This window comes from Triticum dicoccoides, chromosome 5B (genome assembly GCF_002162155.2).
Source record: "Triticum dicoccoides isolate Atlit2015 ecotype Zavitan chromosome 5B, WEW_v2.0, whole genome shotgun sequence".
In the NCBI taxonomy this organism is placed as follows: domain Eukaryota; kingdom Viridiplantae; phylum Streptophyta; class Magnoliopsida; order Poales; family Poaceae; genus Triticum; species Triticum dicoccoides.
This window is the reverse complement of record NC_041389.1, coordinates 561020851-561034367: the sequence shown is the minus strand read 5'-3', so window position 1 is coordinate 561034367 and position 13517 is coordinate 561020851. Positions and strand designations below refer to the sequence as shown.

At 44.7% G+C, this 13517-nt stretch overlaps 1 long non-coding RNA gene across 3 annotated transcripts; it reads right to left on the bottom strand.

The window, feature by feature from the left end:
* Nucleotides 1–9672: 9672 nt before the first annotated feature.
* On the bottom strand, nucleotides 9673–13288 carry LOC119311620. 3 transcript variants are annotated; one of them, XR_005151119.1, is made up of 4 exons: nucleotides 12940–13288; nucleotides 12652–12856; nucleotides 11370–12451; nucleotides 9673–11184 (listed from the first exon to the last, which is right to left on the bottom strand). It is a non-coding gene; the product is annotated as an uncharacterized LOC119311620 (long non-coding RNA). The 3 variants fall into 3 exon arrangements; XR_005151118.1 differs by having other exon boundaries at nucleotides 11370–12856; XR_005151120.1 differs by having other exon boundaries at nucleotides 9673–11181; nucleotides 11370–12856.
* Between the last annotated feature and the right edge of the window lie 229 nt (nucleotides 13289–13517).

The following is a 13517-nucleotide window of genomic DNA, read 5'->3' as shown; positions in this document are numbered from 1 at the left end:
GCAAGCTCAACGGGCAGGAACAGGGGCAGCTAGCGATGCTGCTCGAGCTGATCAGCCCGGTGGCTCTGTCCATGTCAGCGGACGCGGTGACTTGGGCCCTCACCGCTTCCGGCAATTTCTCGATCAAATCCCTCTACCGAAAACTTTGCCAAGTCTCCACCTTTCAGGTGCCTATCGGACTATGGAAGGCGTGCCTCCCTCTCAAGATCAAGGTGTTTTTCTGGCAGTTGTTCAGAAACAGGCTACCCACCTCTGAAAACGTGTCCAAGCGCCACAGCCCGGCAACCGGCTCTTGCGCGATCTGTAATGTTACAGAAGACGCGAATCACGTGTTTTTTAGGTGCCCGTTGGCACGTTTCGCTTGGAGCACGGTCCGCGACGCGGCTGGTGTTACTTGGGACCCTAGATCATCTAATGATCTTCGGTCCATCCTCGCCTCTGTCCAGGGGAGCAACAGGAGGGTGCTGTGGAGCTGTATCAGGGCCTTATTCTGGGCGATGTGTGTTACTAGAAACAAACTATAGCGATCGAGGGGATCTTCCCGTCTCATCCGGCTAACATAATCTTCAAATACAACCTCTTCCTGCAGCAGTGGAGTCCGTTGGCGAGGCACAAGGATTCTGAGATGATAAAGCAAGCTCAAGACCGTCTGCGTCAGGTGTACGTTTTGGCTAGGGAGCCATCCGCCACTTCCCCGCCTTGAAGTGGCCCTTTTGGTTGTGTTGGCGAGCCTGCGTGCTCAAGATTTGGCCGCGTGCCATGTATTTCGAGCGCTCGCTACCTTTTGGCCGCAAAACTTGAACTCTCTGTGTCTGGTTGGCCTGAGCCTCTGTGCTTGTGTAAGTTAAGTTGGGACCTCTGTGATACACTGTCTTGTTGTGAGCTTTATTAATTTAAAGCCGGACGCCCCTAACGTCTTGGGTCTAAAAAAGAAGTGTGAAGAGACCAATGATGTACACGTAGCTCTCAAATGACAACACGGAGAAACTTGGCTATAGTGTGTGTCCTACCGGGAGCCTCAAGATCCGCCTTGTCTGTTTGAATGCATGCATTCATCCACCGTAGAGATAGTCGTCGATATAGTACTAGCTAGCCGTGTGGATCCTGCCACGCGTGTGATCCCTGATGGATGTGCAAGCCCGGTCAGTCGTCGCGCCCACCGACACCGAGTCGGTGTGAAGTCGGCTTGGACCAAGTGCAGCGGTGCTCGGGTACGGGTGGTCAGAGTGGGGAGCTGAACTATGGCTTCATGGTGTGGATGAGTCAGGCGGGTACGACAGGACAGCTAACCGGCAAGAGCCGCGTCTGTAGCTTCGGCGTGCTTCATCAATGATTTCTCCGTTGACTCAGCGACTTGGGCGTCTTCTTCTAGCAGCGCTCGCCGACAAGACCGGCGGCTGTAGCTTCAGCGTGCTTCATGAGTGATTTCCCTGTGGACTTGGAGACTCTTGGGCGTCTTCTAGCACACTGCGATCGGCTGAACATGCCATGAGGTGCGAGCACAGGTCTTTATCTTCATGATGGTGCCGGGAAATGAATCTTCCGTACAACAAGATGGAACATACAGCACGTGAAGACGCATAAGGCCTTCCACCATGTAGGCAAAAAAGTCGATACCAAATCAACTTTAGATGCATTTGGCACCAGTGCCCTGCACTACCCAGCCGATGCCATAGAAAAGATCCAGGGAACCGGAGTACCTTGTTGCTCCGATTCCCACTTCCTTGATGTAATTAAGAGCCTGTTTGAAACTACTCTGCTCCTTCAAATTCAGCTCCGCTCCAGAAAACACAAGCCAAACGGGGTAGCTCCACAATATGCCGCTCCACAAAAAAACTAGAATCTGGTGTACAACTCTCAGTTCTTTATGAAACTCTTCAGGGGGTGCTCCAAAAAACTCTAGAAGCTGAAGTTGGGTGGAAATTACCCACCACTGCCACCAGTAAGTGGATACCCCTTCGTTTCTCCCCCCTCAACCAATCAAACAGATTCTTTTCACCAAATATCTCATTCTTGAAGCTGGAGCTAGATGGCAGCCAAACATTCTCCTTAATAGTACTACAACTTCTAGATGAAACTGCTCCAAAGTAAATTTAGTGGAGCGAAACCGATTTTTGTGAAGCGGAGCAGTCCCAAACAGGCCCTAAGGACAGTAAAACTGGGCACCATCCCAGCCCTCTCACGTATTCAGCATCTTGACCGTCCATTTACATGTGCTGGCCGTTCCTGGCCATTTGATCTTCCCTAATGGGTTGTTTCTCGCGAGATGCGCTACCTGTCCGAGGAGCAGCTACTCCGGTAGCTTTTTTGGACCCCTGTGGTTAATTGGGCTCGTATTGGGTTGTTTGGCCCACTTTCCGTGCTCAACAATCAACCCTGGCCCCCTTCCCCTCGCTTCTTCAGTCCTCCCGTGAACGAGCGATCCTGGTGGCGGAGGTGGCGACTTCCCCTGATGCTATGCCGCGCGCGACGGCTAGGTTGGAGGAGGCCGCCTCACCGGCCATGGTCTGATCCACCGCGTCAACCCGACAGCAGCAAGCCACCCACCTCATCCTGCTTGAACGGGGACGCCCACCTCATCACGCTTTCCCCCTTCCGCGTCGTTCAGTCGTCGTTGCTCTCCCCACCGGTAAGTTTCTTCTCCCTCGATGCATTAGGGTTTTGTAACTCACCAATCGAGGTGCTAAACAATATGTTTGTCCGACCGAGGTGCTACAGACTGGGTTAATAAATTAGGGTTTGCCACACTCGTAATGTTGAATGATAAAGGGGTTCATCGTATTAAGCTCATAGTGTAGAATGATCCGTCATCTAACTGAATTCTGGATGCTCCAATTTCCATGGATGTAATGATCTGTCATGTAACTGAATTCCGGATGCTCCAATTTCCATGGATGTTCATTTGATTTTCATGGCGTGCAACTACAACTCCCATATCCAGCGAACCCTTGCAATACTTTTTGGTCATCACAGAGCTCAAGTCATAGGACCATAGCATGCCATGTTGTAACTGATGCTGATCTGAGATGAAACCGAGGCAACGAGATAGCAGGCAGCAGGCCGCTGATGAAGTAAGTAATTGAAACCAAATGAAGGTCTCCTGTAATTTTATTAGTCCATATACACATCACGTTGGCAACCTTTTTTTTTGGAAGAACCACTTACAAATGTCATTCCGCGTATATTTGGATATGAGCTTGCATGAAAATTTAGACAGTATTGCATCAATCATTAATTCCGCGTATATTTGGATATGAGCTTACATAAATGCTTAATGTGTAACATACAAAATAATTTAGGATGACATCGAATATAAATGGATCAAGCCATGCAAATATATATGGTCTAATATTAATGTGGGTATATTTGGATTGGATGGAGCTCCTGGAAATACAAGCAAGGAACAATTAAACATATGTTACGATCAAAAGTAAAAAAAATGAAATTTCAAGTTAAAGGATCTAGCAAGTAGCAAATAGCACTTCAAACTATCTGAATATAGTATAAGAACATAACTTTTTCATTTGCAGACCAAGAATGATGGCGTAGCAGTCCCGGAACTGAAAGTTTCTCCATCAACTCTGTTCTTTGCTTCAAATGTTATTCTGGAACTGAAGCTTCATCACCATCATTCTCACGCTGGTCACATGACTGAATGATTCGATGGGGCAGGGAATTTTCATTAGCGTTGAGCGGACATGGAATGTGAAAAGACATAAATTTCATTGGCTCAAAGCTGCAGGGGAGAATGCTAATGGTCTGGTTATATTTTAGATCAGCTGTTTTAGTGAGTTTTTATAATGGATAGTTATAGTAACCAAAAAAGACACGTCGGTCCAGTGAACGAAAAGGCAACAGAAATAGGCTTCTAGAGCAGCAGCCATTCCACGTCAGCCTGCCTGGCACAAGCACGCCTAGAAGCCCATAAAAATGGTGGCCACCTGCCTGGAAGAGATGTTAGTTCTCAACTGTCATGTCCAGGCCTCTCGTACACAGTTGGTTTGTTTTGCTGGCCGGTCGATGACAGAACGGTCAGATCAGTGTCGGTAGCAGCAGCCCTTTTAATTTGGCAGGCCGTGACACACGGCGGAACCCTAAAATGGTGCCGCGATACTCGGTACAACGACCAGCTAATCTCGGACGTCCAAGGGCGCGATCTGGCGGCTGAGGACACCAAATCGCTGCGGTAAATTCTGTATGTCAAGACATTGCACGGTTCTGTATATCAAGACATTGCACAGAGTTTGTGTAGGGAAAGGTGTTTGAGGATGTATGCAGCCTCACTTGTTGGTGTTTATTTGTTTTGGTTAGTATTTTTGGAGTTAAATTCCAATGTTTATTATGCATCTTGCCAGATTCCCCTACTCATGTAATCACCCTTGTCCGATACTCCGATTTCTCTTTTCATATAAGTACATCCATTTTTATTCCAATTTTTATGTATGCACCTTGCTTGATTCCCCTTTTCATATAACTACATCCTGGCACCAATGAATGCCATCCAAAGTGCATTCCTCTTAGGTTTTGTCCTTGAAGGATTAACTTATTTTTTCCATTTTACTTTCTTAGACAGGTAATTGAATTTCCATTCTTGCTCCATACTCCCAACTTGCAAGATATGATCCTCTGGTTGTGAGCATTCTGCTAGCAAAATGGAAGTGCTACTGAAATCGATGATGAGGACATGACGTTAATCTTGATGATGATACTTATTGATATGGACATTTGAAAATGTGAGATGGCTAATTTTCCATTTAGATGTTATACTCTTTACATTGTGTACATGATATCTAAGCATACACTTATGTGAAAATAGATATTTTTATTGATTCCTGCCTTCTCGTCTTCAATACCATTTGGAGTTTTGTTCGATAGAATTATTTAAGCTATGCTGGTCAAGCCAGGATTTTTTTTTAGTATTGAATATTTTTACATGATATACCAAATGGTTATTTTAGGTTGAATTTCTCTTTGAACTGAGCGACAACATGCTACATGTATACGAAATAAATTTAGTGCTGCTTTTTTTGACATGTAGAATACTGATTGCTTTCCTTCATCTATTGCAGAACAAAAAAAAAACCTACCTTTGGTAGATTTATCATGTTGCATGAAGATACTTGAATGATGTAGATTCTGATGAGGAGACCATATTATCTACTACTTACCGTCCCGTAAGCATCTTGAAAGCATTTTGATCTCAACAGCTGCTAGCTACATATTTCTCATATGATGGTATGCACGAGGGATCGGTCGATTTGTTCCAATCCCAAAAACAATTGATGCAGTGGACTGCATTACATCCTATGGGAATGATCCCATGTAACATGTTATCAGTTGTCCAGTTTACAAATCTGTCACACATTTATGACTATCCACCGCTGAGTGCAAGTATAACACTACTAAGGATTTACATATAATAATTTTGCTTGATTGCAGAAGAGAGAAGAGAAGCAGCTGCAGTATAAGAGTCAGCCATATCATGGAGTCCAATAAACTTTATGAGAGTGTAAGATGGACCAAGTATTAACAAAGTAGTACATCTTTATAGTTAACTTTCCCCCTCCGTACACTATTATAAGATCTTCTAACTTTCATCCGAATTGGATGTTTATAAATGCATTTTAGTGTATTCGTTCATTCATTTCAGTCTGTATGTAGTCCATAATAAAATATCCAAAACATTTTATAATAGTATTATACATGTTGGTTATTTAATTGACTATGAATGACATGTCAATGTGCTATTGCCATATTATTATCCTTGTTCTGGTGTCGCCAATCAAGTTGCTGGTTTGTGTGGTGACCCGCCAAAATTTGGAGCATATTGGCTCTCCCTCATGGCACCATATATTTACATAATTCCAATCATTACATAGAACTAATGGATGGGCGCCGCAACGCGCGCCATCGATGATCTAGTAAAGTAGTAATACTTTACTACTACTCCCTCCGTCTAGAATTACTTGTCGCAAAAATGAATGTATCTAGACGTATTTTAGTTCTAGATACATCCATTTTCAAGACAAGTAATTCCGAACGGATGGAGTAGGTTCCTATAATGCGTGGAGAAAAATTGGCGGCGTCAACTATTTTCATGCATCTATGAGTCCTACTTCTTCACATGATGCAGTCACACACTACTGGAACGGTGCAAAAAAAATCATTTGGGATTGGCTGTGATCTGGCACCTTTTTCAGCAATTTGGCACCCCTAAGGCTTTTTCCACTGCTTCATGGTGTACAGATGCAAAAAAAAAAATTGTGACGAAGCAATTGAAGAGGAGAAAAAGTATTATGATGACCTAGAAAGAATCAATGGTTAGCGCGTGGACTTATGTAAAATGATTACCAACCAATACATGAAAGAATTTAGTTGCTAAATTAAATGAAGGAGACTAGTGCATTGTAAGAGGTCCGAGGACCTAGAAAGAATCAATGCTATGCATGAGTGCTTAGATGAGGTGCTAAGCACATTAAATAGCTTAGCAACTATACTTCCCAATGCATAGGTGCTTAGCTTATGGTTGATAAGCTTGCTTCATTTAATGATTTAGCAACTAAAGTTGTTCATGTATAGGTGGGCTTCCTTTCTTTAAATATTTTGCCTAGGTTCACGCGCTTAGCATTGTTTCTTTTTGGGGTCACCATACTCATCTCTCTCCTCTTAAATCACTTGCCGCATCAGATTTTTTTCCTACATGAAAAGCTTAGCACCTGTACATGGTGGAACATTGGGAGGGGCCTTAGGAACACTAGTTGCCAAGCATTTAAATGCATTTAGCACCCATCTAAGCACTAGCGTATTGTAGGAGGTCCTAGGGCCTAAGAGCATCTCCAATGGTGGCGGTAAAAAACACGTGTGCAGTAAAATGAGATTTTAGCGCGCGCGGGACGGTTTCACGCGTTCCAGCTGAGGTGGGAAAACTAGGCGCGGAAACGATTGCGTGCGCGGGGAAAAAGCAAGCGGTCGCACGCTAGATTTGGCGCGCCGCTTCCGTCGCTCCTATAAAATGCAGCACTCGCCACGCGCCCTCCCATCGCTCTCCACCTCTCCATGCACCCTCTGCCGCTCTTTCATCGCTCCCTTTGCCGCTTTCTCGCCTAGCCGCGGACGCGCCACCATGCCACCGCGCCGCCGAGGAGCTTCGGGCTACTGCGGCTTCCGCGCGTGCCCGTTCGGCGCCTTCTCCGCTGAGATTCGGTCCGGCGACGTGCGCCTCGGCCTCGGCACCTTCAAGACCTCCCGCGCGTATGACGCGGCGGTGTGGCGCCTTCGGCGGCCGCGCCGGCACATGAACTTCCTGGAGGTGCCGTCGTGGGAGATGGCGCAGGGCTGATTCCTCCCCCACGGCTCATCACCGATGAGGATCGTCGCGAGTCCCGGAGGCGGGAGCGCCGTCTGACCCCCGCCGAGATGGACGAGGAAGCAATGGAGCAGTGGCGCCAATGATTCCCGCAGGACGTCATCAAGGAGCAGCAGTTCTTCGTGGAAAGGAGGGCCGAGGGGGAGGAGAGGAGGGCGGCGCGAGCCGCCTATCGTGAGGACCGGCGTCTGTGGAAGGCGGCCGCTCATTTGAACATCGAGCTAGGAGCAGCGCCGTCCTAGGACTCCGAGGATGATCGGTACCTTGACGCCTTCATTGTGACATCGGAGGAGGACATGACTGAGGTGGAGTCCGAGTCGGAGGAGGACGATGAGTAGTTTTTTATCTATCGTTTTATCTATGGTAGAAGGAGGCTATGAACTATCTATGCATTGTTTTTAATCTATCGTTTATCTATCTATGTATCGCTTCTTATCTGCCTATGGTTTTTTATTTGTTTTGAGAGTGCATAGCGCAGTTTTTTTTGCAGCGGCTGCTAGAGCGGATCGCGGCGCAAAAACTCGCGAGCAGCGCACTGCAAACGCTTTTTTAGCGCACCGCGTGTTGCGCGGCTGTTGGAGTTGAGCAACTCCAACGGGCCGACCCAAACGGATGGTAATTTTGTCCTCTTTTTGTCTGTTTGGGTCGGCCAGGCGGACATGAACATCCGCTTCCGCATTTGGGTCGGCACATGCGCCCAACGCTGGCCTGATCCATTTTGACGGCGCGAGAAAAAAAGAATACATGTATATTTAAAATAAAACAACATTAATTAAACATTAACGCCGACCACGAAGGCCGGCGCGAGTCCACGTGTCCATAATTGCATTAAAGAAAATTAAAAACAAGCTAAATTACGAGGCGGCATGCTGCCCTAGGCGTCGTTGTCGGATTTTTTTCAAAACTATCACATTTTTTGTAGAAAATTCGGAAACTATAGCACCCAATGCAGAAAAGGCAAAATTATGACCCCATCGGCCTCATGTGGGCCGAAAAGGGTGCTTTCGATCAGCGGTTGGCTGAAAAGGACTCTTCGGTCACGCATTGGCCGAAGAGATCCGTAGCTAGGCCGAAAAGGCCTTTTTGGCCAGCAGTAGACCGAAAAATACTCTTTGATTAGCAATAGGCCGAAAAGTCCCCGGGGCCCACCTTTTTGTATGGACGGGAGGCCGAAGCTGCATGACTGCGCTCTTCGGCTTATGTTAGGCCGAAATGGTTTTTTTTGGAATTTTGACTTATGAATGCTGTGCAGCCGTTGCTCATCTTAGACATTGAAAAAGATATATTTTCACGCAACCCTTTCCCTCAATATTTTCCTGCCAACTGTTTCCCTCCATATGCTCCCGCCACCCGTTTCCCGCCATATGTTCCCGTCATAAGTTCCAGCCAACCCTTTCACTCCATACCGCAATCGTTCTTTCCCGTCATTTTCTCCTCTCTACCTATAAAACCCCCTTCACACGAAGGTGGATAAGCAGTCAAGTTTAGTGTAGTCGAGCTGTCCATGGGACAATAGGATAGTTCCATGGGACGAACTCATCGGCAGTGACACCATACTGAATGAGTTGGCTCACGCATTACGTAGGTCTGGGTGGACTGAAAGGACCTATGAGGAGGTACGTAAAGAACTTCTTAGATTGCATGGTAAGTGGAAGAAGTTAGTGCAGACGAAGAGTGAAAACTTCATAACGACTGCAGCGGAGCATACATATTTATGGACTGCCGACATCGAAGACGAAGACGATATCTTCATGACGAGCACCAATGCCAAGAGTACCGCACCATCGAATGGCAAGAGTATCGCATCGTCGAAGGGCAAGAGTGCTGAATCGACGGAGGGCAAGAGTACCACATCATCAAAGGGCAATAGTGTTGCATCGACGGAGGATGACGATCATACCTTCATGTAGTACTAGATCATAGATGGCGCGCGTTGTTGCGCCCGTCTATTTTGGCTCTTAGTTGTTAGGAATAAAAGTAACTTGTATACATTTGTTTACAAAGCTTTCAAATATTGTGCTTGTCTCCTCCATAATGGTATTTAGGCAGAAAAGAAATATTTTGAGTTTTTCCTTCGCGTCTAATATTCGAGTTGTGGTATTAAGCAGTATTAAGCGCATGAGATATGAATTAGGAGAGATATGAATTAGGATGATTGATATGGATTGTGACATCTCCCGCAAAGGTTCACATCACGATAGCTACAAAATAGAATATTGAGGAAAGACATTAGGAATACTCGAGAGAAGAAAATAGGCAGTACAAATATTTCAGAACTTTCAATATATTATCAAGAAAATCTCAATGCGTTCTGGCCAGTGATACAATTACACTACATCATCATATTATAACGGTCAAGTATTCTTGCATTGCACCAAGATAGATGCGTGAATGTGCACTTGCTCAGATTTGAGGTCGTAAAATTCCATCCGATCTACAATAATAAAAGCCGTAAGCTCAATATCAAATGCCAGTGGGTTGTGAAACAATGTCTCAAGTTGTGCTACATGTTAACCGACTTACAATTGCTTACATCGAAATACAAACAAAATACTATTAGTAAGGCAAATCAATTGAAGAAATAAATACATAAGCAGTGTCCCAAGGAGAAGTATAAGACAGTTATAATTGCTCTGTACATAACGTGGTGTATGTTGATGAAGGAAACAATAATAACAACATTACCTACATAACATTTTTGCTAATATCCGTAAGAGAACATCATCTATCGAATCAGAATCATAATTGAGTGTCGTTTACAAAACTGTCCTTACTATATCAAATGAGAATTGCATGAAGTGATTAAAGCTCAGTGTATGTGCATGAATGTAGATGTGCCCGTAATAATTACGATACCTTCCACATGCTAACGCTGGAGTAAAATCAGCCAATTGCTTTTAAGACACGACAAAATATCAAAATAAATTCACAAGAAATTTACCGAATTTTGTGGCAAAGAGATACCTAAAGTAATGTGTGGAAGATCGCAAACCAGTCACTTGATGGTACGTGAAATTTAAGAATCTTTTGATAAAAAATATTGGCATCCAATTTGTAAGATCCTCTTTCACCGAAACCTATGCCGCCTTAAATTAAGAAAGAAACAAAAATGTGCAAGCTAAAAATAAGCTCAGAATATCTAATGGAGCAGCATTACAGCCAATTGATAGATACCAACTTGTTGACACCATTCAATCAGTAAGCATTGGTCTTAATTCAGACAAAGAGGCTATACATATTAAATTAAGGATTTTGTCCATCATTTGTAATTATCATTTTCTGATTTTCATTTAAAAGTGTGACAAACCAGGCAGCCTTGTTAAAATCCTGAAAATAGAAGTACCTTAATCACCCATTTTGACATGCCTTATCTGACTCCAGATATTCTCACAAACCAGCAAAAAATGCAACCTCAAACTGAATTGAAATAAGGTAGGAGAATCTCACATTCATGTGTATTATTCGGTAATAGGTATGTACCAGGGGTTGCGGTCATGCAGTAGGCTGCGCAAGTAGAGGCAATAACGGTGGCGATCTCTCACGCTCCGGCTCACAGTTTGAACTTAATTACCTAACAATTCACATAGTTTGTTTTGACGGGGATCATGCCATTTCAGAGAAAAAATAAGCATTTGAACAAATAATAATATTAGCATAGAATGGCAAGAAAACAACATACAAAATGACTGGATTGTTCATATTGGATAACATATTTAAATATGAAATGAACAAACAAGCGAGGTGATATAGTGGATACAATGAAACCTGGTTCCTAGCAAAGGGCGATGGGATGAAATCCTCAGTTTGTAGATTGGCTGCTGCAAACAAAACATATAATTAACAACTTTGCCATAGCAACCAATCAAAACTGCGAAATGGTTACAAACAATTTCTGATATAAATGTAATTAGGAGTCAACGCATGTCTCCATCAACAGTAAGAACCGAAAAGCAAAATCTGAGCAAAACAAACTGTAGAGAGGAAACGGGGTGAGGGTCCTTACCTTGTTGCTGCTGGCTTATGTTGCTTGGGGATGCCATGACTGCTGGCTTGGGAGGAGGACAACAGGGAGAAGGTCATACGGAAAGAAGCAGCCATGGACGTAGTTGTCGGGGGATGTGGTGATTGATGGCGTTGAGAATCCAGACAAGCAGATGTGTGGTCGAAGAGGAGGAAAAAGGGGTAATTCTACATGTGTATTTTGTTAGTTTATGGACTGATAGCTTCAAAAGAAAAACTTCGTTAACTGGGTTACATGTTAATTATTTGCATATATGGAAGTTCTCTTTATAGGAAGACAGACATATAATTGGAACCCATGTTTTTTCATAAAAGGTGAGAGCATATAGTCATGTACATCAACCATGATAATAGATGGAGTTAATATATTTTTTATGTGTCAACCCATATAATTTCTTGATTATATTAGCATCTCAACTGCCGTTTGAATTTGTGATGAAGATAATCTCCTGATAATCATATTCTAAAGATATAAAGAGAGTTTAGTAGCGATGTGAAATTCACGTCAAGGATCAGTGGTTAGTTCTACCTTTCAGTAAATATAAGAGACTTGCTTCAGTTAGAGAAGAGAAATCAGTGTCCAAAAAAGTACTAATCTGATGTTTCTATATGTACAGAAATTGTAGGTTCTGTACAACAATATGTGGCATCAATTGAAGTGTCTAGTCTAGTTGGCAGACTGATTTTCCTACAAATTGGTGAATCAGCAAGGAAAGGTGGAGAAAACAGGTTTAAGGAGGTCGTCCAATGTTGTACAGCGGTGAATCAGCAAGGAAAGGTGGAGAAAACAGGTTTAAGGAGGTCGTCCAATGTTGTACAGCGGTGGAGGCAGCCGGTGATGCATCATCATATATGTGCTTCTTGTTCTGGATTTTCACCGATGAAAGCAACGCAAAGAAGATGTCAACTGCAATAGGATCCAGAGTAGGCTTTTCTCCGGCTTGCACCAGTGTAACATGAAACAATTCGATGAGCAGCCGAAATGGTCGAGGCTGCAGAATTGAACTTGCCGCTACCAGATCGATGAGAACTGAGAAGGCATCGTTTTTTTACTTGTTTTTTTCCCTGCATAACAAACAAAAGAGGAAGGGGAGGATTTATGCAGGATAAATTCATTACGTTTAGCATCCAGTAATTCCATAATTTCATTGTCAAGTTCTAGAGTCCATTAGTTGTATAGCATCCAGTAATTCCATATGTGGTCAAGTGAAGTACTATCATCCAAATATGACTACATAGGACTAATTAAGATCGTAGCCTGAGACCTCATGGAGAAGAGATGGAGCACCGCAGCCACCCTGCATCGTGGTCATCAGTTGTGGTGGGGCAGTAGGCGGATGTACAGAAGGCCCAAAGTCCCCCAGCTCGCTGGTGGGGATGGAATAGGGCTGCAGCTTGTGTGGCTTCCCATTCTTATCCACACCATCCGTGATCACACTGATCGGCTGCCCCTTGTGCTACAGCACCTCCCTGGCAAACAGATTAATCCCCATGAATTCAGTTACCGAGATTCAACTATAAGTCCATGAGCGAATATCCAACATGAGGTGGACCTCCGTATGAAGACCATTTGTCAGGGCGCGTTGTCGTCGGTGAGACGAGTGTTGAGATCTTGAGGAGGCACTGCCCCACGCAGGGTTCCTTGGGACGCACTTTTTGGGCACCACCCCCTCATCCTGCCTCTTGGAGATCTTCACCGGCTTCCCCGGCGCCGCTGCTAGTCCACGCCATGAGAGAGGGAGAGCGATTGGAAGGCGGAGGAGAGCGGCGCCGTAGAGGGAGAGACTCGGGAGCGGACAGTGCCGGAGCAGATCTGGAGGGAGAGAGAGTCGTGGGGGTGGCGGCGATGGAATTAGGATAGGGTTTGGGAGGAGCTAGTCGGGGGAGAGACAGAGACGAGCGATAGATGGGCCGTGGACCGTGCTGGATAGGCCCGATGAACAAGAATGCGCCGATTTTTCTACCGGAGCAGCGTCCCTCCAGGACAGCTGGCCCAACGAGCGAGAGAAGGAAGATCGGACGGCCAAAAACATGCAGAACACCAAATCGAACGGCCAGTAACATAAAATCGCTGTGAGGGCAGGGATTAGGTACGGTTATACTGTCCTTAATGTAAGCTGTATTTTTTAAG